At 44.1% G+C, this 21,752-nt stretch overlaps 1 protein-coding gene across 2 annotated transcripts in view; it reads left to right on the plus strand.

Annotated features, from left to right (window-relative positions):
* Positions 1 to 21,752, plus strand: part of BLK (BLK proto-oncogene, Src family tyrosine kinase) — a 608,293-nt gene that overhangs the window by 287,447 nt on the left and 299,094 nt on the right. The window contains exon 2 of one of the 2 annotated variants that reach the window (XM_085610427.1): positions 12,896 to 13,046. The exons of the other annotated variant lie outside the window; for it this stretch is intronic. The gene's annotated coding sequence lies outside the window, so the exon portion shown is untranslated. The remainder of the gene's footprint in view (positions 1 to 12,895; positions 13,047 to 21,752) is intronic. 2 annotated transcript variants of the gene reach the window in all.

A 21,752-nucleotide genomic window follows, 5' to 3' on the forward strand; every position in this document is an offset into this window, starting at 1 on the left:
CCCTTAATAGTATCAGCGGACCTTCAAATGTAAGCCGATGACCCTCCAAAACCAATATAAATCTGGAAAATATGACTGCGGAGCAGGCAAGCAATGCATCAAGGGTCCACTGGATGAGGAAGAGGTTGCTGTGCTTGAAAGGGTCTTAAGGATGTGAGTAGTGATGCAGAATTATCTACCCTTAAAAGAGAATTCCAGACCTCTAACCGTTGCACAGGTGCAAGCAAAGCAAAATACATAACTATTCTTTGTGATTCCAACCTTATCCTGTCTTCTGCTGTCTAGTAATGTAGCCAGTGTCTCATGGGTCCTAGTGCAAGGAAGAAAATGCCCCCTAGCTGCTCTATGAATTATAAAATATAGCATTAATAAAGAGGCAGTGGGCCCGGGGCCACTGCGCCTGCTGCACCAATTGAAGCTACGCCCCTGCTTCCCTCCTGTTTCTCCAGCCTCAGAGAACTGCAGGGAAGCAACTGGAAAAGATCAGAAGGGGGACATCCTTCCCCGACTGAACTCTAACCGCCCTACCCCCACAGCATACAGGCTATTGCGTGGACGTAGTTCTCTGAGGAGACCAAAAGCAAAAACACTGTGTGCTGTAAAACTAATAAATACCAAAATTAATATAAAACTAGTAACAAAAATCCATACTTTTAAATGGCCAGTTTCATACTTTGGTTCTTGGTGCCAGATTTCTGAACGGGACTCTCTGGGTCAATTTCGTGTACTGCCCACTTCTACAGCTCCTATTACATCAATCGTCACTTCTGACGATACTTTTCATAATAATTGTAAAATTGCTATGGTTCACACTTCAACTATTACTACTAGTAGTACCTGTGCTGCTGCTAGTAGCAGTATATTGACTACTAATACCTACATTTTGCCGATAGCGGCTACCCAGCTCGTGGCACACTGCGGAAATCATTCCTGTATTCAAAAAGGGCTCGGAGAAGGTCTGCGATGCCACGGACCCTTTTCTCTAGTAGATTATCAATTCCTTTCGGTATCTGCAAATTAAGAACATTTATTTTTTTTCATATAAATCATTTGGTTTTCATGTAAAGCGCTCTAATGTCCTTGAGCTAAGAGCACGCTATATAAAAACTACCAAAATATATTTTAAAAGTCAAAAAGGGCACCGCTCAACATAATAACACGAGCTTTAGGTTAGCACTTACTGTTCATTGGCGGGGAAACTGTAAAAGTGAATATTAAAAAATGGTCTCTTCCGCCCTTTAGTGGTAACTAATGATATTGCAGCTAGAATGTCATTCTGTATCCTTTCTTGCACATCATTTTTGCTACCTTTGATACAAAACTATTAAACAACGTATAAGAAAGGGTCAGAGTAACAGCACATATTTTCGGCATGAATGACTTACTCTTTCTTTGAGGATGAAATGACTGCTTTTTTCTTTGAGGATGTAATTACTGCTCACTTACTGCAATCCGCAATTAGCACTGTGAACCAGGTTTTAAACTGACCTCTGACCTTGGGGGTGAGAGACTGAGAAAGGCATGGCTAAAGCCATCCCGATCGCTGATATTAAGAGAACTTAAAGACCACATTAAAGTCTTTTGAGATGAGTTGCCGAAGAGAGTCAAGAGAACTTTGAGCAAGCTGCACTTTAGCCGAATCCACAGCTAGTTTCTAGTACCCAGGCCAACAATAGCCTGGGTTCCAGAGAGAGGGAACGTGGTTACCAGAAGAGGTGTAGTAGCACTTGATTAGCGCAACTTACAATAACCTTGTATGCTGGATTGATTAACTAGTGTAGTATGTAGTTTTCTGTAAGATTAAAAGTACTTTATTTTATAAAATAAAGGGCTGCACTGCATATAATTGTGTCTGTTGTTCGATTATTCCCGTGAGAATCCTGTGACTGCTCACCCTCACTAACCTGAGCGCCAGTGCAGAAAGGTTTGCACTTGGCCCAGTAGGTAGAGCCATACTTTGACAGGAGCCAGGAGACCTGCGGCAAATCAGTGCTTAATTTGAGCCGGTGCTTTCCGGTGCTCAGCACTGGCACTTAATTTGTTTTCGGTGCTCGGCACAGGCACCTAATTGTCAACACCATACTTGGAACAGTCCACCACATGGTGGCGCTGCTCATCTAATTTAAAGATGAGCAGAACAACTGTAGTTTAAGACTACAATATACATTAAAATTGCTAATACCTGCCTCCCCAGCCATTCCTTTAGCTTTGGGGACCTGGAATAATCTGAACTGTCGCATTTACATGCGAGAGAGATGGTTAGTAGTTGCTTTGGCAGCGATGACAATGGCGATGGGTGGTGCAAGCTGCAGTGGCCTCCTGATCAGAGCCCTGGCACTTAATATTTTACAAATTAAGCACTGTGGCAAATGACCTCGACTACCCCGGTGGGGGACCCGTAGCTCCTGTCTTCCCCATGAACCCCCAAATGTGGTCTGGCACACAAATTAAAAACACGAGAAATTCAATGAAAAAAACAATTGCAGTGCAGTTCTGGTTCCAAAACTAAAATGAAAAGTAACTGGAATTTGTCATTTAGGTTTAGGGAAAACTAACCATAACCCTTGCTCGTGCCATCCGCTGCTTATGACCTTACATAACTCATCATTCATGACGTATTAAATTACATCACTGATGACATCTGATGCTGTGTTTAACTTATTAAAAACAATCATGTTTGATAAAGCGTGATTAAACAGGTCCACTGGGTGATACATCTTACGTACATTGACTGTAAAGGGAATAATGATATTTTTTAACAGCAGTGGCTTTCTGTCCTACAGGTATGAGAAAGAACCACACTTTAGAGTAATACATGTTAAGGCTTTTTATTTGGTATCGCTGTATAGAATTATGACTCAAAAACTATACACTTTAATTCGATTCAGAAGGATACAAGTCCTACTAAATGGACTGTCAGGATCCAAGGAGGGGAATTTGTTTTAGAAAAATGGGAATGAGTTCTTAGTGAATTAACATATATTACTCTTAATTTTGAAATAATATTTGTAAACATAAATTTGTAAATAGTATCTAAATCTAATCATTTGCACCAGTTCAAATTATGATTCTTCTAATATTTTTTGTTCCATAGGCCCATAGTAGACCAAATCCTAAATAGTGTTGTTTAATTAAAGTATGAGCTCAACATGTTTATACATACATAATCACGTTTAGCTGAAAATATTAACAAGGTTCATTAGCATTTAAAGAAATGTGAAATTTTACTACCACCCTCTTGGATAGGTAGATTTTTTTTTTTTTTTATTGCCGCTCTTGTCATCTCGAAGACATAGACATGCGTGTTGAGGCAAGCACATGTACATGTCACCACCCATGCTCACACAAACAGATAAGCGCACTTTTTTGTGCTTTTGCTGATGCTGTGCAGGCACTGCAAAAAGCACTGGCAAAGTCAATAGGTCAACGAAAAGAGACCTATTGGCTTTGCCAATGCTTATTTTGGTTTACAAGAACATCTGGCTTGTCTGCCTATTCGAAATTTGCTCTTCTTGCAGGGTCACCCGGGATATTTTGCCTTTTTACTGTATCCTATGTTTGTTGGCTGTAGAATTCTGTGCACTTCACCCCCGCTAACCAGCGGTAATGGGTTGCATGACAGAGGCATACATGGCTAGTCCACACGTGCGTCTTCAATGCTGCCTGAACAAAAAATGGTCTTAACAAGGCATTCCTTTACCAAGCATGTCTTTACCTTGCAATTTCGTGGTAAAGACATGACTGGTAATGGGATATGTGTAGTAAAGATCACACCTCAGCCCCCCGCCCGAGCCCTAAAAACAGCCTCAACTCTATCACTTAATCTCCCCATGCCTAACAAAAATGAATGCGTCCTTGTGTAACGCAACTGGTGCTCATGTAAAGTGCTCTGAACCCCTATATCTTTGGGTCAAGTTTGTGCTATATAAAACTCTGGAAAAAAACCCAACCTTTCTGAACCCTAAAAACAAGCCTGACCCCCTGAGCCCTAAAAACAACCCGGCCCCCTACGAGCCTTAAAAGCAACCCAACAACCCAGAGCCCTAAAAGCAATTCGACCCCCCCCGAGCCCTAAAAACAACCCAACACCCCCAAGCCTTAAAAACAATCCCGAACTGCCTGAGCCCAAAAAGCTACCCTCCACCACTAAAAATTACACCCCACCCCTCCAAAACCTGGTTGCAGCCCCACTTACCAGGCCGCGTCCCAGGGCTCCCTCTCCCGATCCTTCCTCTTCCTGTGCCCGCACCTAGATCACGCACTGCCTTAACCATGCATATGCGTGGTTAAGGCAAGCGCGGTTCCGCTTGCAGAGAAACAACACATGTGGCTCAACCCGCGTTGTAAAGGACGTTTCCCGCGGTAAAGTGCTTGAAAAGAACATCCGACTTGTCTACCTATTGGAAATTTGCCCTTCTTGCAGGGTCACCCGAGATTTTTTGACTTTTCACTGTACCCTATGTTTGCTGGCTGTAGAATTCTGTGCACGTTACCATGCTAACCAGCGGTAAAGGATTGTATGAGGGAGGAAAGCATGGTTAAACCACGCGTGCCTCTGCAACGCTGCCCGAACAACGAGTGAGTCTTAACAACACATTCCTTTACCCCGCATGCCTTTTCTACACATGCCTTTACCACACAATTTCGTGGTAAAGGCATGGCTGGTAAAGAGACATTCCCAGCCCCCCTACGATGAGCCCTAAAAACAACCCAACCCACTGAGCCCTAAAAACAACCCAACCCCTCCCGGAGCCCTAAAAATCACCCCAACCCCCCAGGCCCTAAAATAGTCTGGACCCCGAGCCCTAAAACAACTCCGATCCCCCTGGGCCCTAAAAACAACCCTGACCCCCCCTGAGCTCTGAAAACAATCCCGACCGCACAAGCCCTAAAAACGTCCCCGCCCCTAAAAACTACACCCACTACCTAAAACCTGGACCCAGTCTCACTTACCAGACCACCACCCAGAGCTCCCCCTCCCGATCCTTCCTCTTCCAGTGCCCGCCCATCGGCGCATTCAGACCACACACTGCCTTAACCACGCATATGCGCGTTTAAGGCATATGCGTGGTTAAGGGAAGCGTGGTTTCGATTGTGGGGATACAGCACACGTGGTTCAGCACGCATTGTAAAGGCCGTTTCCCATGGTATAGTGCTTGTGCTCTCCTTGTTAAACATAGTAAAATTGGTTTACACATTTAATTTACTTGTAAGTCCCTAGCAAAGTGGTACCCCATGTACCCATGGACTGTAAACTGAATGCTAATAACGGGCCTGTAGCACCCCTTGTGCCACCCACTTAAGTAGCCCTTTAAACATGTCTCAGGCCCTGTGGTGTAGCTAGACCTTTGTCCACCCATGGTGGTCCCTGCGTATGCCACCTCGCGATGGCTGCAGGTAAGGGCAGGGGAGGAGGGGGTTGCATGTGTGCTGGTAATCCCTCACGATGGGCGCAGGTAAGAGGGGGAGCCACTGCCCCCAACACTCGTGCCGCCCGGGGAGGACCAGCCCCCACCCCCCATGGTACGCCACTGCTCAGGCCTGCCATTGCAGTCTATGTGCACTTCGACCTAGCAATATAAACCTTTTGCCAGGCGTATACCTTCCTTTTTAATACATTTAAGTTACCTTTGGGGTAGACCCTACAAGGCTCAGCGGGCAGGGTGCAGTGTACTTATAATGTTGGCACGTACTTTTAAGTTTTACATATCCTGGTAGTGTAAAACTCTTAAATTAGTTTTTAACTATTTCAAGGCCTACCACTCCCAGGGGATAATATTGGGTTACCTTAATATATTTAGTAAGTGCTAACTTTCAATTGGGAAAAACACAATTGATGGACGGAATGCTGAACAATGTTAAACATTCACCCCAGTACAGAGATCTGGGCTTAAATCTATCTTTTGTTGCTCACCATGCCATTGTAGTTTGGACCCAGCAATATGCAAATTAATCTTGACACTGCTCCCCATGGGATCAGTCCAGCCCGAACTGGCAGGCCAGGTCCTCCCTTGACCGGAAACAAGCATCCTCCAACTGGGTTTGGGGCATCACCCTTCATTAGCCAGGCTAGCTTGACTCCAGTGGCATGGAAAGCACAGGACCCATGTCTGGGTATTCCCGCCCCACTTGGGGTGACAAATGCAAAGAGAACAATTGATGTACGGAATGCTGAACAATGTCAAACATTCACCCCAGTACAGAGCTCTGGGCCTAAATACATCGTTTTTTTGCTCACCATGCCATTCCAGTTTGGAGCCAGCCATAAGCAATTCAGGTTTGAGCCTGAATGGCCAAGCCAGGTCCTTTCTAGACCAAAAACAAGCATCCTGGGATCGGTTTTGGGGTATCATCCCTCATCAGCCAGGCTAGGTTGACTCCAGTAGCATGGAGAGCACGGTACCCATGTATGGGCATACCTGTTCCACTCTGGATGACAAATGCAAAAAGCACAATTGATGGACAGAATGCTGAACGATGTCAAATATTCACCCCCTGGACAGAGATCTGGGCCTAAATCCATCATTTTTTGCTCACCATGCCATTCCAGTTTGCACTCAGCCGTATGCAAATCAGTCCCGACACTTCTACCCATGGGAACAGTCCAGCCCGAACTGCCAGGCCAGGAGGACCATGAGGAGCAGGGTCACGATTGATGTGCATATGGCTGGGTCCAAACTGCGGTAGCGTGGTGAGAAAAAAAATGATGGATTAAACCCAGATCTGCGAACTGGGGGTGAATGTTTGCATTGTTCAGCATTCTGTCCATCATCTGTTCTTTTTGCAACTTTGAATTAGGTGCAGATATGAAAGTCATGTTTAGTATCTGAGGAATTGTAATTTAAAATCATTTTAATGGCGAATTCTGATTTTATGTCACAATTCTGAAAATACCCCTTTTAAAAAGTTGGCATTTTATTGTCCTAACCGTTTGGTACCTGGCTTACATTGGTAGGTGTGGTTGGCAGTTGTCCTTTGTGTAGTCCTCCTAGACAGTATCACAAAGGAGGGTCTGGATGTTGGCAGTATAGGCCATCTCTGAATTGATAGGGGAAGAGATGTCACCTTCCACACTTGCACCCAAAAGCCCTCAGACAGACTGAGGCCAATGCACAGAGACAGAAAGTTCCAGACACTACTGTAGGAGGAAACTCGTGACTCATCTGCCACTTCAAAGAAGGCACAAGGTATAAATATTGAATCCTCAGACCCAACTCTCCCGATCACTTCTGGATCTGTAGATTTAGCCAGGAAGAAGGACTGCTCAGCTGGGAAGTCTGTTCTTCTGCCCAAGCCCTATTTTGATGACCAGGAACTGCTTTGCTGCCAAAAGTCTACTGGTGCTGCACCAGGACTCTTATGCTGCTTTGGGCTGCCCTGCTGAGGCCTGTGTGGACCCAGGACCCCAGGAAATCTCTAAGGGTCAGTCGACTGGCCCATTGTTCAAGCCAAAGGTACATAACAGGCTCCTTTGCCTTTGACACAACTACACACATCTCAATGCAGTTGGACGCAGCTCGAAACTGGCACCGGTCCAGGTCAACACATCTTGTCTGTAGCGCCGGCACATCGCAGAACAAGTTCTCAAGAGCCCCAGTGGTCCCTTTGCCGCCAATGCAGTTTGACATCGACACCGGCCCAGTGTGACGCATCTCGTCCTCAGTACAGACACATTGCAGCGCAAGTCTTCACAGCCCCAGCTGCTTCCTCAACAATGACGCTGGAACTCGCATAACAGCTCTTTGTCGACGACTCCTCAACACTATCCTGTGCAGCTCAATGCATGGACTTTCCATCTCGATGCCCAGACACTATGGTACTTTGTCAGGGGGCTGAACTCAGTCCTGTAGCTGGCCTACGCTCCATCGTGGTCAGCCTAAACTTGTGACTTAGACCCAGTCTACCGTGGCCAGATAACCACAATGTTTTGCTTTTTGCTTCTTCACTCTTGATGTATACAAAATCTTGATAATTTCAGCCCACCTGTTCTACTTATTGGATTTTTTCCCATTTTTGTATCAAATAATTTATTAAAATATACTCTATTTTTCTAAATTGGTGTGGGATTTTTCTTGGGTTTTGTTTTCACTTTATTTGTTTGTGTGCTGCATAAATACTTTCACATTGCCTCTAAGTTAAGTCTGACTGCTTTTGTGCCAAGCTACAAGAGGGTTAATCGCAGTTTAATTTAGTGACTTTAGTGGTTCACCCTCACAAGGATTATGGCTGTTGCTCGAAGAGGGTTCACACCCCTCCTCAACCAACAACACAATTTCTCACACTTCCCTCTGTTCTCTCTAGTCAGGCTGGTCCCAAACCCAGTGGGAGTTGAGGAACTGGCCAGAACAAATTTGGGGGTTGGAGAAAGGCCTGCTCTCCACCCACAGGCTGGCATTGGGCATAAAAACGGGTGGCACAGACCTGTGCTCAAAACACTCATGGACCTATGAGGAGTCAGAAGAAGGACTGCCCTGCTTCTTCCACCGCAAGATTAAAGAGATCTACAAGAGCTTCACAACACAAGACCCACCCACCCCACCCCCAACCACCACACCGAATGACTCCTGACCCCAGGGGACCTTGCACAACTGGACCACCCTCCTCCCTGATGACACCCTCAGGAACATGATGAGCATCTATTCTGGAGCCCCTTTGGATCCCTGCCCCTACCACATCTTCAACAAAGCCTGCACCTTCATCGCATCCGATCTCTGATGCACCATCAACTGCTCTATCGAGTCCACCACCTTCCCTGATGACTGGAAACATGCAGAGATCAACCCCCTGCTGAAGAATCCCTCTGCTGAACTGACGGACCTCAAGAACTACAGAACCATCCCTCTTCTCCCCTTCCCAGCCAAAGTCATCGAAAAATCCATCAACGCCCAACTCTCTGAGTTGATCTAAACCAGGGGTCTCCATCAAATAGCTCGGGAGCTACTGGTAGCTCGCCAGTACCTTCAAAGTAGCTCTCAGAGGTGAAGTCAAGCCCAGTATAAAATTCAGAGAGTAGGTGCCTATTAAAGAAGTACAAAAGGGGGTGGTGATGGACGGAGCATCAGAACCAATCAAACACTCACACCCAGTCAACAGATCTGGGTTTGATCTATCACCGTATTAAAGAAGGCAGCACTGCTCATCTCAAGACCCTTAGAGTGACAGCCACCAAAACCTATGGCAGTAACTCATACTAACACTCAAACACACACTGTATCGGCGTATAGGGCCTGCCACTTGACACTCTGTATCCAATCTCAATATAACTAAGACACAAGGAGATTGACCATGTTCTAGTCCCTGCTTTATCAATCACAACATGTGTGTGAACAGTGGACCATGAAAGAAGTAGGCAGGAGTAGCATGCGTAGTAATCAGTGCTGACCCACCAAAGTGTGGGACTGCAGGAGTCAGAGTGAAAATGTGACAGTTGGGTACATGATCAGCTCAAGATCTGAGGAGAACAGGGCATGATCCAGACCGGAGAAAATTAAGAGACTCATCAGCATTTATGTGCGTTCATAATAAACACTATTGTTTCCTGAAAGCTACGCCTGGTGTCAAGCCCCTGCAAATGTGTATGCTAGCCCCCATTATAAGGGTGTTATCTCTGATATAATTGTGTCCGTTCCTGGCATAATAGTGCCAATGGCATAATAATGGTCATCCTTTACTATTTTGGGTATTTTTGGTCAAGTTGTGGTATACTGGTAGCCATCATTTACATACTAGGAGCATGACTGGCCTACATTTACCTTTTTCTGGAATATTAATGGTCATGACTGATATATGGTTTCTGGCTTTTCTTTGGGAAAATTGAGTTTGTTTGCCCAAAGTTGAAAGTGGTATTTGATAGAAAAATGGGCATTTTCAGACACTAAACTGATAAATGATAAGTCAAGTTAAGCTGGGGAGACCTACTGTTGTTCTTATGTCCTTTGTGTCGCAGGGCATGTCAAGATTTGAATGTTACTTCATAAGTCAGGTGGATGCCTTTTATTGATGAACGTTTTCTTAGCATTTCTGATGGTAACCGCACCAGGAATACTGGGTGATAACTACTGATAATCCTGCTTAGGGTGGTCATAGTGCAGTCACTGTTTTACAGTTATAAAGTTGGCTAGTAGCTCAGGAAGACTTTCTTTGAGCAGAAGTAGCTCTCACTACAGAAAAGGTTGGAGACCCCTGATCTAAACGAACCACATCCTGGACCCTTCCCAATCGGGCTTCAGAAGGAACCACAGCACTGAAACTGCTCTCCTTGCCGCTACTGACAACAGCCTCGCCCTCCTTGACCAAATCCTCCTGGATCTCTCAGCCAACTTCAACACCGTCTCCCACTGCACCCTCTGCGCAAGACTACATGACGCCGGCATCCGTGACAAAGCTCTAGAATTGATCCGCTCCTTTTTCACCGGCTGAAAACATAGAGTCAGATTTCCACTGTTCAACTCAGTACCCACAGAGATCAGCTGCGGAGTGCCTCAGGGATCCTCCCTGAGCTCCACTCTCTTCAACATCTACATTGACCCACTTGCAGCTATCACCAGAAGACACGGACTCAACATCGTCTCCTACGCCGATGACACCCAGCTGATTCCCTCCCTCACAGACGAAACCCACAGCCACCAAGTGGAACTTCCCCATACATGAAACCCCAGCATCATCCTGGACTCCTCGCTCTCAATGAACAGACAAATCAACGGCGTCTCATCCTCCTGCTTCCACGCGCACCGACTACTTCATAAGATCTTCAAGTGGATCTCTGCCGAGTCCAGGAGAATGGTCACCCATGTGCTCGTCAGAAGCAGACTCAACTACCTCAATGCACTCTACGCCAGCACCACCCAGAAACTCCTAAAGAAACTGCAGAACACTTCCGCCAGACTCATCCTGGACATCCCACACAGCAGCCACATCACCAGCCAGCTGAGTAACCTTTACTAGCTACCTATCAACAAAATAATTACATTCAAGCTCTTCACACGCCTACAAAGTCCTCCACAATGCCGGACCTGCATACCTCAACCACCGCCTCTCCTTCTACACTCTCATCAGACAGCTCCGCCCAACTGGCCCTGGCCACCGTCCCACGGATTCGCAAGACCACGGCTGGAGGAAGACACTTCTCCTACCTCTGTGCGAAGACCTGGACCTCTTTGCCTCTGCACCTCAGGCAATCACCATTGTTGCTGCAATTCAGGCTGGACCTCAAGACCTGCCTCTTAGACTGAACCTCAGTTTCTGTCCCACCTCTCAGCGCCTTGAGAACCTAACGGGTGATTAGTCGCACTATACAAGAAACCGGATTGATTGATTGAAGAACCGGAAGGAAGACCAAACCTGCTTGCCTTCAACCGAGGATCCCAAGAGTGACTCCAAGGGTCAGTTGGCTGACCTCCTGGTTGAAGTACCGGGACACAACAAGCTTCCAGTGGCCTCTCTCCCTGCAATTGCCTAGCTGACCAGTTGCAATCGCATCTGCTTTGTACTGTGCTGCTGGCTTCTGTTGGAGTGAGACCTAGCTTTCAAGTGGCGCCTCCCAGGCCCTGGACCTTTGGCCTGGTGTTAGAATGTTCTCCTTCTGCCCGCAAAGTGCATCAAGTGGGACTTGGAAACGCTTTGCCAACTTTTTGCCTGGAGAACCGACAGAGACCGGGATCATCGTTGAAGCTGTTGAAGTCAGCCTCAGCTTGCTGGTTTGCCCCACTGAAGGAGTCCTGACTTCCAGAAAAGTTTGTAAGTCTAAAAGTAGAGGGCTTCATTGCAATGACATGGAGCAGCATCTGATCGACATCAAGGCCTTCCTTGGCACAGACTTTGCCTGCTCACGGCTTACCTAACTTTGTTGATTACTACAGCGGGAACCTGCTTGTCAGTAGTCTGCTGTTATCTAGCTCCCTCTTAGGATTCAGCTTGCAGCTTGCCCCGCCGGTAACTAGTCAATGACCACTTTTTCTCCACAAAAGTTTCTATGTCAGAATGTAAACTTTCCACCAGGACAAACCTGGTCCCAGTATGTGACCCCCGCTCCATTGTAATCAGCCTTAACTTTTGACTTTGACCCAGTTTTGTTCGAGCGGCTAACGTCAGTTGACGTTTCATGCTCTTTGGCGCTATTCTTATTATAATATTTTTGAAACCCCGAAACTGGTCCTAGGATGCTCGTTTCTGGTCCAGGGAGATACCTGGCTTGGCAGTTTGGGCGGGACTGTTCCCATGAGGCACAGGGTCAAGACTGATTTGCATATGGCCAGGTCTAAACTGGGGTGGCGTTGCGAGCAAAAGAATGATGGATTTATTCCAGATCTCTTGACGGGGGTGAACCTTTTATTTTGTTCTGTATTCCGTCCATCAATTGTATGTCTTTTGCTTTCTTGCCATATGACGTCTCCATTACATACATGATGCTGCAGCTGAGCCGAAGTCGAGACTCAAACATGGTTACCCAGTTCCAAAGTCGGCAGCTCTGGCCGTGACGCCAAAAGAACGCAAAAGACATAAAACACTTTTGCAGCTTCTTTTCAATTTTCTTAAAAAAATAATTTGACTTTCTCTCTTCTTAGGCACCAAATTTTAGCTAGTTTGAAAGCTGGAATCATTTTTTTAAAATAAAAGAAAACATTTACCCACATTAGCGACTTGATGCATCAAAATATTTTTTTTATTACTGCACTATATAGCTAAACACATACCGTCATGTGGCATGTTTTCAGTCACTGCCAATATGCACTAATTCGTTTTTAATTCTGTCTCACTATTAAATCTTCATAAAAATGAGGCCACCTACTTTTGCATGCTCATTGCCGTCCTAATCTCTATTTTGGGAGTGTGACTATTCAAGGTTCTGATTACTAAGTCTAACAAACCAGTAAGATTCACCGCCTGCCTCTGACAGGAAACCACCAGCGTCACTGGAGCGTGAATGACGGGGCTAACGTCTCGCCGAGGTCGGTGCAGACTCACTCACCAGCGGCGACGCCGGAGTGCATGCTTCAGGGGACGTCATGACGTCTGGAGAGCCATAGGAACGTCACTCAAGTCCCTAGGTAAGGGGGTGACCCCTAAACATTATTGTGTGAATTTTTTTAATTTAATTTAATGCAATTTTATATAGCGCCGACTTCACCCAAAGGTGTCAGAGCGCTTCACAATAGAACCAAGACCGTTACATGAGGAAATTTACATACTTACAATTTTCAATTGAAGACTGACAAAACGCAATTCTGTGTCAAAATAATCTCGCAGTTTAAGGGGCATTTTTTAAATTTTTTAGCTAATAATTTAAAAAGAATTACTTTGTGTTTAAAAAAAAATACCACTTGAAAATCCTTAACCATTCCTTAAAGTTTCTCTTAAACTTTCTCTTTGACCTCTTGGTGCATTTTTTTCTATATATTGGCCCCCCTGTGTTCTTTTGTAATGTTCATTCGACGTGATTCGTGAATTGATGTTTCTGGACCGCTTTGCTGAGCGCTCTCATCCGGGCGGTGCTAATCTCATTGTAATAAAATAAACACGGATAGACAAAGGAAAGACTGAGGGAGAGGGGGGTATTTTAAGCAAGAAGTGTCAGCCGTACACTGACAGCCATCGAAATGCTAATTACTGCCAGTCTGAATTATTTTTTGTAAGCCCTGAAGGATCGTAATGGCGAGTTCACAGATTCGAAGAATTGTTTGCTTTTCTTAAGCCTTTTTGTCTTGATTTAGCGGGCCTTCACACTGGGAACCAGGGCGCCCTGGCTTAACTTGGAAATGCTTTCTACTGTCATGATGTTTAACGGTTATTTGTCAGTCTTTCAAAAATCTCAGGTAGTGAACTTGCATTTGGCTGGTGTTTAAGAAAGCGTATCGTAGAATACAATCGACACAACCACACAAACAGGAAGACCCTACACACACACAGATGTACATGCACAGACACAAACAAATATTCTCTCAATCTCACACACACACACACAAACACACAAGCACCCACCCGCACACGCAAACACACAGATTCATCCACACCCATGCACACACAGATATTCCTAAACATACACAAAGACACACAGTTTGGCACACACAGGCATTCATGAACACACACAAACAAACCCAGATTCAAAACATGCACCCATGCACACACAGATTGACTAACACACATACATGCTTTCAACCACACACACACATACTTTCTTGAATTTAAATCAATAACTTAGCTCAGGTTACTCAAGTGTAAGAAAAAACCTCACCTTTCTAACCAGCTCTTTCAGAGCAGGCGCAGTGTACAAAGGCGCTGTACAAAGCGAATATTACCAGGGGCTCAACACACTGTACACATTTGTGCACATAGCCTGTTGGGCAATGCAGACATTGTGCAGATGGTGAATACACATAATTGTACTCCTTTCAGGTTACTGGAAGGAAGCCCTACCCCCTCACTTGTGATGTGTAAATTTAATAAGGTTGAACACTACATACCCACGCGTCTGGGGTAAATATGCGAAACTTTAACAGTGGCCCCGTGGGACGCATTGAGGGTATTGTGCGGTGATGCCCCACATTGATACAGCTTCTGCTGATTTATTTGACGGTACCTTTCGGTTGATTGGTCAGATTTGTATTGGCACCAATGTAGTGGTGCATGAGGCAGATGATCAGAAAGTCCTAGTACCTGCCCTGAAGGGACTGATGAAGGTGATGCATGAATAAGTGGTCTCGAAATGCATCATGTGGACCTGATTAGCAGTCGGTCCCACTTGCAAACCCCATACCAGTAAAAGTATGATATTTATGATTATTAATTTTTCACACAGATTGAGCAGAGTGACATATAGCTTGGTCCTGATGAATGCCGAGAACCGCTTTGGTCTTTAGAGGCAGAAACATGTTGACCTGATCATAATATAGGGGAACATCTATACCCCTATTTCACTTAGCTTGGTTTTAATCTATCCATTAGGGGTTCTAATAAAAATCCTGGTTTGGATGACAGAAAACACCTCCGCTCCCCTCCTACGGGGGAGTTGTAGCCCACACAGGGTACCTTGCGGTCTCAGTGTGAAGAGGGGACTCAATGATGAAGCATGTCACCCTAGGGTGAGTGAGGGTTCTCGTCTTAACACAGCAGTGCTTCTTTTTCTCCCCCTCTTTTTGTTCTCTTCCCTCGTTTTAGTATACCATGCGTGTACTTATATGTGAGATCGACTCCATATTCAGTGACCCAGGGAATTCCAATTATTTTGGTCGGAGTCATCTCTATTTTGTGTTTGGGATGTATTAAGGTGTGAAACGATCGCTTTGATTTTGAAGCGTGGGAGCCTGTAATCTCAACAGTTTCGCCACATAGAGTGACTATAAGAGCTACAGCTGTCATCACAAAACGTTTTGTAGTAGAACATTTAATCTCACTTGGTGTGTTATTTGGATAAAAAGGAGCTGATCTGTTTCACAAGCACTGGGTATTGCTGTTTCCTCATATTGTGGTGAATAAAGTCTTCGTTGGTGACAGGAGGCGATTTAATCCGGGATGCGATGTCAAAGCAGGCAGAAAGTAGTCTTGAGATGGAAGAGTGTTGCAAGGTGATGGTGCTTCTGGGAACTCCCTCTATTTATACTGTTTTGCAGCATTTATATAATGCTAATGGGTTCGAAAAGTACTCCCATTTTATCCGGGTACCTTGATGTCCCGTGGAGTGTGCTGGGTGGTGTGACTGAAATTTGGAGATGTGCTCTAAACATTTTGTGGTGTACCTCGCATAAGCATGAGGAGTTGAGGGAGTGAGCGAATAGACAATTGTGTCACGATACGTACCCATGTATGTGAGAGTGGGCTCACTCTTCTAGTCAGACATGCCGAGTGAGGAGTGGCCCTTCAGAATTGGTAGCGTGAGGGGGTGAAGAGGTGATTAATGAGTTAATAGGATAGATGTTCATTATAAAATCCAGTAGACAAGTCAAAGGTAAGTCATTACATACTCAGTAATGCAATTCACTGATGTTTTAATAGACCATAAATATTGAAATTGTGTTTCCACTTGTTTGAAATTTCTTTTTTAATCAAGTTTGCGAATGGTAGACTGCATAACCAAAAGTTTATTTCAAACATTCATAGTTCATATCATAATTCATTCAATCTTTTAGTAGTTTTTATCCATTGCTAGATGCCGCTGTCCTCCAACTTCGATTCTTCGTGGTAAATCCACTTTTCCCTGGCTGAAAAATCACATTCTACAATTTTAAATATGTCAGTATATAAACTAAGTACAATGTATGTACTAATGTGTTTAGTTTATCACGTCCATTCAATTTCAACATTTATCCTTATTATAACGTTCTCATTGTTTTCACCAGTCCCATTCTAACTTAAGTAATATAATTTCCATTATCTGTGGGTATCCAGCACATACATCATTCTTAGTTATATATAATACATGGGATTCTGCAATCCTTGCATTAAAAACCAGCCACTAATTTCTTTAGAATTGGCAACTTCTGATACACTCAGTTGCCTGTTATAAAGAAATGACGTGGCCACTTAACTTTAATAACTTTTTACAGTTGGATTCCGACATCTCAGTGTCTTCTGCCAAAAGAAGCAGCCGAAGGAAAAGGCAGGCCAGACTAGGGAGCATAATTAAAGCAGCTGTTTAAAGATAAAGGAAACATAGCTTTTCTTTCTTCTGCTCTGTTTGTGTGAGTTTTTTATGGCACAGTGTTCATTTTCTGCACTCCTTAGGTGATTATAGAATACGTAGAATCTTTCTGCATGTTTCTACACATTCCGAGCCACGGCGCCTTCTCAACAAATAAACAGACTTGTATTAAACCTGATTCTCATATCTTTTGCAATAAATATCTAATAGCTTTTTTGGTTAGTTTAATTGTGCATTTGAGATTCTATTTTTGTGCAACAGTTTTGCAAACATGCTCTCTCATACGAAAGAGCTACACACCAAGGGCCAGATCTTTTCTATATTTGACTCAGCACAATGCAGCAAGACAACGTGCTGTGCTACGCAAAATGGAGTAGAGCAGAAATGCGAAATATTTACTGATATACGGAGCATTGCTGCTCTGTCACTGCATTGAGCGCACTATCTGCTACCTAGCACAAACTCAGGCACCTATGCGCCCTGTGGTGTCGCAATAGCTCCCGCAGCCCCAGCGTTGCGAGGGGGCCCGAGCTCCAAGGTCCCCCCTCCAGGACTGTGCACGGGCCCGAGACTGAGAGCTCTTTCTGTGTCCGAAGCTTTGGGGGGCCCCCCTCCATGTACTTTGCAGGTGGCTCCCCCAAGTTTCATTATGCCTCTGCTTGCGCCATGGTGCCAGGTTGCCGGCTTTGTCAGCAGGATTGCATTTATGCAGGAAGGGACACAGTGACTGCAGAATTGCATAATTCCAGTAGACTTAATTATAAGGAATAAATTACCCGATACTGCACATTATAAGGATATTGCAAGTCATCTCGGAATTCCATAATGTTATAAAGGAACTCTGCCTTCATCTTCGTTCCTCTATTTATTTATTTGAAAAGTTTTATAAAGCCCGAACAAGACCCATACGGGTATCAGAGCGCTGTACAGAAATGGCAAAAATAAGGGTGACAAACTCAATGGGACAGTAAGTGGGGTTGCAACAGAGTGGGAAACAGAGCCGGTTAAGAGTTGGGGGTATCAGAGGTGCCCTAGAGCACAGGAACAGTTTAACATACCAGCATACAATAAAGTGCATCTGTGTATTACAATAAGAATTAGAATATTAACAAAACAAAAGCATGAGAGCAAGTTGATGCTGTTAAAGTTCGTTCAAGAGTGGCCGTTTGACAAGTTTCTTGAAAGATATTGTGGAAGGATTGGATCTAATCTCGGGAAGCAGGGAGTTCCAGATTCTTGGAGCAAGACCGGAGAAAGTACGATTGTAAGATTTTTTCTTTTTGAATCTTGGTGGTTTCAAGAGTAAGGTGGACGTACTTCTAAGGTCCCGGCCAGAGCCCGACAGTTCAAGCTTATTTGCCAGGTAGATTGGAGTGTTGTAATGTATGGCTTTATGGGTCAAGCAAGCTATCTTTAATCGGATTCTGGCTTCAATAGATAGCTAATTTAGTTGCAAAAGGTCAGGGGAGATGTGGTCATGTTTTCTGGATCCTGTGATGAGTCTAGCTGATGCGTTCAGGCTAGCTCTGAGTGGGACCAAGCTAGCTTTGGGAAGTCCAGCAAGGGTCACCAGACCATATTCCAACCTAGAGATAACCAAGGATTGAACCACCGGGCTGATGTCTTCGGGGGGAAGAAAGGTTTGATTTTCCTAAGGGTGTTAAGTTGAAAGTTTGCTCCCCTAACTGCTGCACTGATGTGCGCTTGCATGTTTAATTGTTTATCCAAGGTGATTTGGCAGAGTCTGCGACATGAGGGGTGCAGTTCAGAGCAGTGAGTTGTTTAAGCCAATCCAGGGTAGGAGCCGAGTGATAGGGGGGGTAAATCAATAGAAATTCCGTTTTGAGAGTATTTAACAGCAGATGGTTCTGAGCTAACAATTTTTGGGTTCGTGCAAGTGCAGCATTTAGCGTTTTTATGTCCTCTTGAGAGGAGATCTTCAGGTACAGTTGTGTGTCATCCTCATACACGTGATACTGAATGTTAGCAAGGTTCAGAATGATGGAAAGTGGTTCCATAAAAAGGTTGAAGAGAGTGGCCGAGAGCGCGGATCCTTGAGGCACTCCTATCATGACAGGGGTACTGGAAGCAAGGGACTGGTTGATTTTGATCCTTTGTGTGCAGTTACGCAGGAAAGAAGCAAACCAATTTAGGACTTGGCCTGAGAGACCCATACTATGTAGAAGAAGATCAATCTAAATGGTGATAAACTCCTCAGTGACTTACAATATCCTTAAAATGTACTGCAGTGTGCACTCTGTCCCCTACCAAGCCTTCATATTATCCAGAAAATGCACCCCAGCGATTCTATTATTTTTTCAGTGGTCATGAAATACATCAGTATGAACTACTTTCATTACCTACACAAAAAGATGGTGAACGGAATGCTGAACATTGTCAAACATTCACCCCCAGCCACAAACCTGGGTTAAATCCATTGTTGTTTTGCTCACCATGCCATCACAGTTTGGACCCAGCCATATGCAATCAGTCTTGACCTTGTGACCAATGGGAACAGTCCAGCCTGAACTGCCAGGCCAGGTTCTCATTGGACCGGAAACAAGCATCCTAGGACTTATGTCCGGTTATCAGCCCTCATCAGTCAAGCTAGCTTGAATCCAGTGGCATAGTCAGCACGGGACCCACGCCTGGGCTTCCTCTTCCCACTTAGGGTGACTATAGTAACACAAAAAGATGATGGGCGGAAGCTGAACATTGTCAAACATTTCCCCCCAGTCGAAGATCTGGACTAAATCCATCGTTCTTTTGCTTCAATGCCACCCCGAAACCTGTCCCAGGATGCTTGTTTCTGATCCAGGGAGGACTTGGCCTGGCAGTTTGGTCTGGACTGTTCCCATGGGGAGCAGGGTCAAGACTGATTTGCATATGGCTGGGTCCAAACCAGAATGGCATGGTGAGCAAAAAACGATGGATTTAGGCTCAGATCTCTGCACTGGGGGTGAAAGTTTGATCATTTTTAGCATTCTGTCCATCATGTTTTCCTGTTGCTACTGTCATTACCTTCAAATCCTTTCCATAAATCCCGCTGTTTTTTAACAGCTCATGGAATAAAACCATGTTTTGTATTTCCTCTTTTCGAGTCCTGATTGTATACATTTATTTCTTCTTCTGGCAAATGTAAACATATATTTTGATGTTGCAATTACGTACTGGAAATATTATAATAGTGTGGATACATTGTCTAGAAATTTAAATGAAAGCATCACTGACTTGCAATATCGTGTATTCAGTGAGTACATTTGCGGTGTCTCCTGGATTTAGTAAGGAACATGAACATTGTAACACTGGTGGGTAACTAGTATGGTTAAGTGCACCACTTATGCGGGCTCCGGGCCAATTTCTAGAATCCCAAACTTTTGTTGCATTAATATGATAGCTATTTTAGGGGAATGAGGACATACAAGTTGAGGGTGGAAGGATGAAAGATTGCATTGCAAGGAGAGGTGAAGCTAAAGAATTTGTACTGGAGGGAAGCCTGAGGTGGACGCAAGGGGTGAGACCGTCTTGAATTGAGGTACAATGGGTGCAACTAGTGTGGCTGATTGTCGTAGGAGGGTGCGATAGGGTCTGAAACCATAATATACAGGAGACAATAGAGTGAATACCATAACAATGGGTAGATATAGGGAGGAGGAAAGAAACATCTGAAAATAGACAGGAGGAGGCAACTAAAGGACAGAGAAGGAAATCAGTGAATCTACTAAATATGTACCCATTGTGCTGCGTAGTAGAGTTGAGGAGAATCCATTAGGGTTTCTGTGCCTGAAGACAACTGTGTTCTGAGCTGACACTGCAGCAGTACACACCAACTGTGCCAATCACCAAATATCAATGGAAGCTTTATATAGTCATAGGTGTCTGAATTTGATAAATTTCCTAATGTCACTATGCCTATCTCCCTTGGCTGTATGTCAGAATATCGATTACAAAAATTATGTCATACATAAAAATCGTTTGCAAAAACATCACTCTGTTGGATGTAGATTTCCTATTACTTACTTCAATGGGGTGGTATTTTATAAACAATATTTACGACACCATATGTTTTCAGACATATTTAGGCATCTGTATTCTGGTACCACCTGATGGCATCCCCTCATTCACTGCCCGTCTGTTTCTTTTTTGCTTTTCTAATGAGGAGGTGTGTTGTATTCCACATCTGGTATTTTGCTTTAATTGCTGCAAGGAAGCATTTATAAAGCATAGATAAGTGAGGTGTCTACAAATATAATGGTGTGAAGTAGGGGTGTAGAAAGTTTTTACTATGCATGAGTAGTCTAGCACAGTACCTTGCTATTCACCTATGCATAGTTCTGGAGTTTCTCTCTTTCGCTAGATCTATGCACTAACACAGCACTTCCTTACAAACTGGCATTTTATCTCCACAAATGCCACTGTTTTCTAGTTGACGCTGAAAGTGAGTGTGTTGTTTTCTCATACGTAAACTTTAACACAATTTTCCTTAGGTTTCATGTCAGAATATTCTTGACAAAAACATCACCTGACATGAATCTGTTGTTCTAAATATAGCTTTCAAAAATATTGTACAATTAGATGTATTTTTTTTCAGAATTCACTACATTTAGAAGTTATTTTTGTAAACAAAATTTAGGACACAATATATTTGTCAGACGATATTTAGTCCAGAATATTCTGGTACCAAACCATTCTGGATGTAGGCAATATTTTTCTCTCACATCAACTTAAAAGGGTCATAAACGTCTTGATTTTAAAATCAAATACTGAAAACTTTGTGAGTTACTGGTTGTAATCATAGTATTTGCAAGAATTACCAGAAGTTCTTTGCAATTTCACATATGGTATTGAGTTACTAGTTCCAACATGAGTGGGGCTCAGTGGTAATTCCACAGGTTTTCTGTAACATTACCATCCTGTACAACTACGTTTTTACAGCATACGGATTTATGCTTGATGGTGTCCCCTGAGTTACTGCTCAAATTTTCCAACTGATTAAAAAAGCTGGTTGAAAACCAGAGCAGAAAGGGTCTGGAGTTTGGGGGAAACCTGCAGATAACAATCCTGTAATTCTGGGAACCACATGTTATTCCCCATTCCTAGCTTCAAATTTGTAATAAAT

The sequence above is a fragment of the Triturus cristatus genome, chromosome 6 (assembly GCF_964204655.1).
Source record: "Triturus cristatus chromosome 6, aTriCri1.1, whole genome shotgun sequence".
Lineage (NCBI taxonomy): Eukaryota > Metazoa > Chordata > Amphibia > Caudata > Salamandridae > Triturus > Triturus cristatus.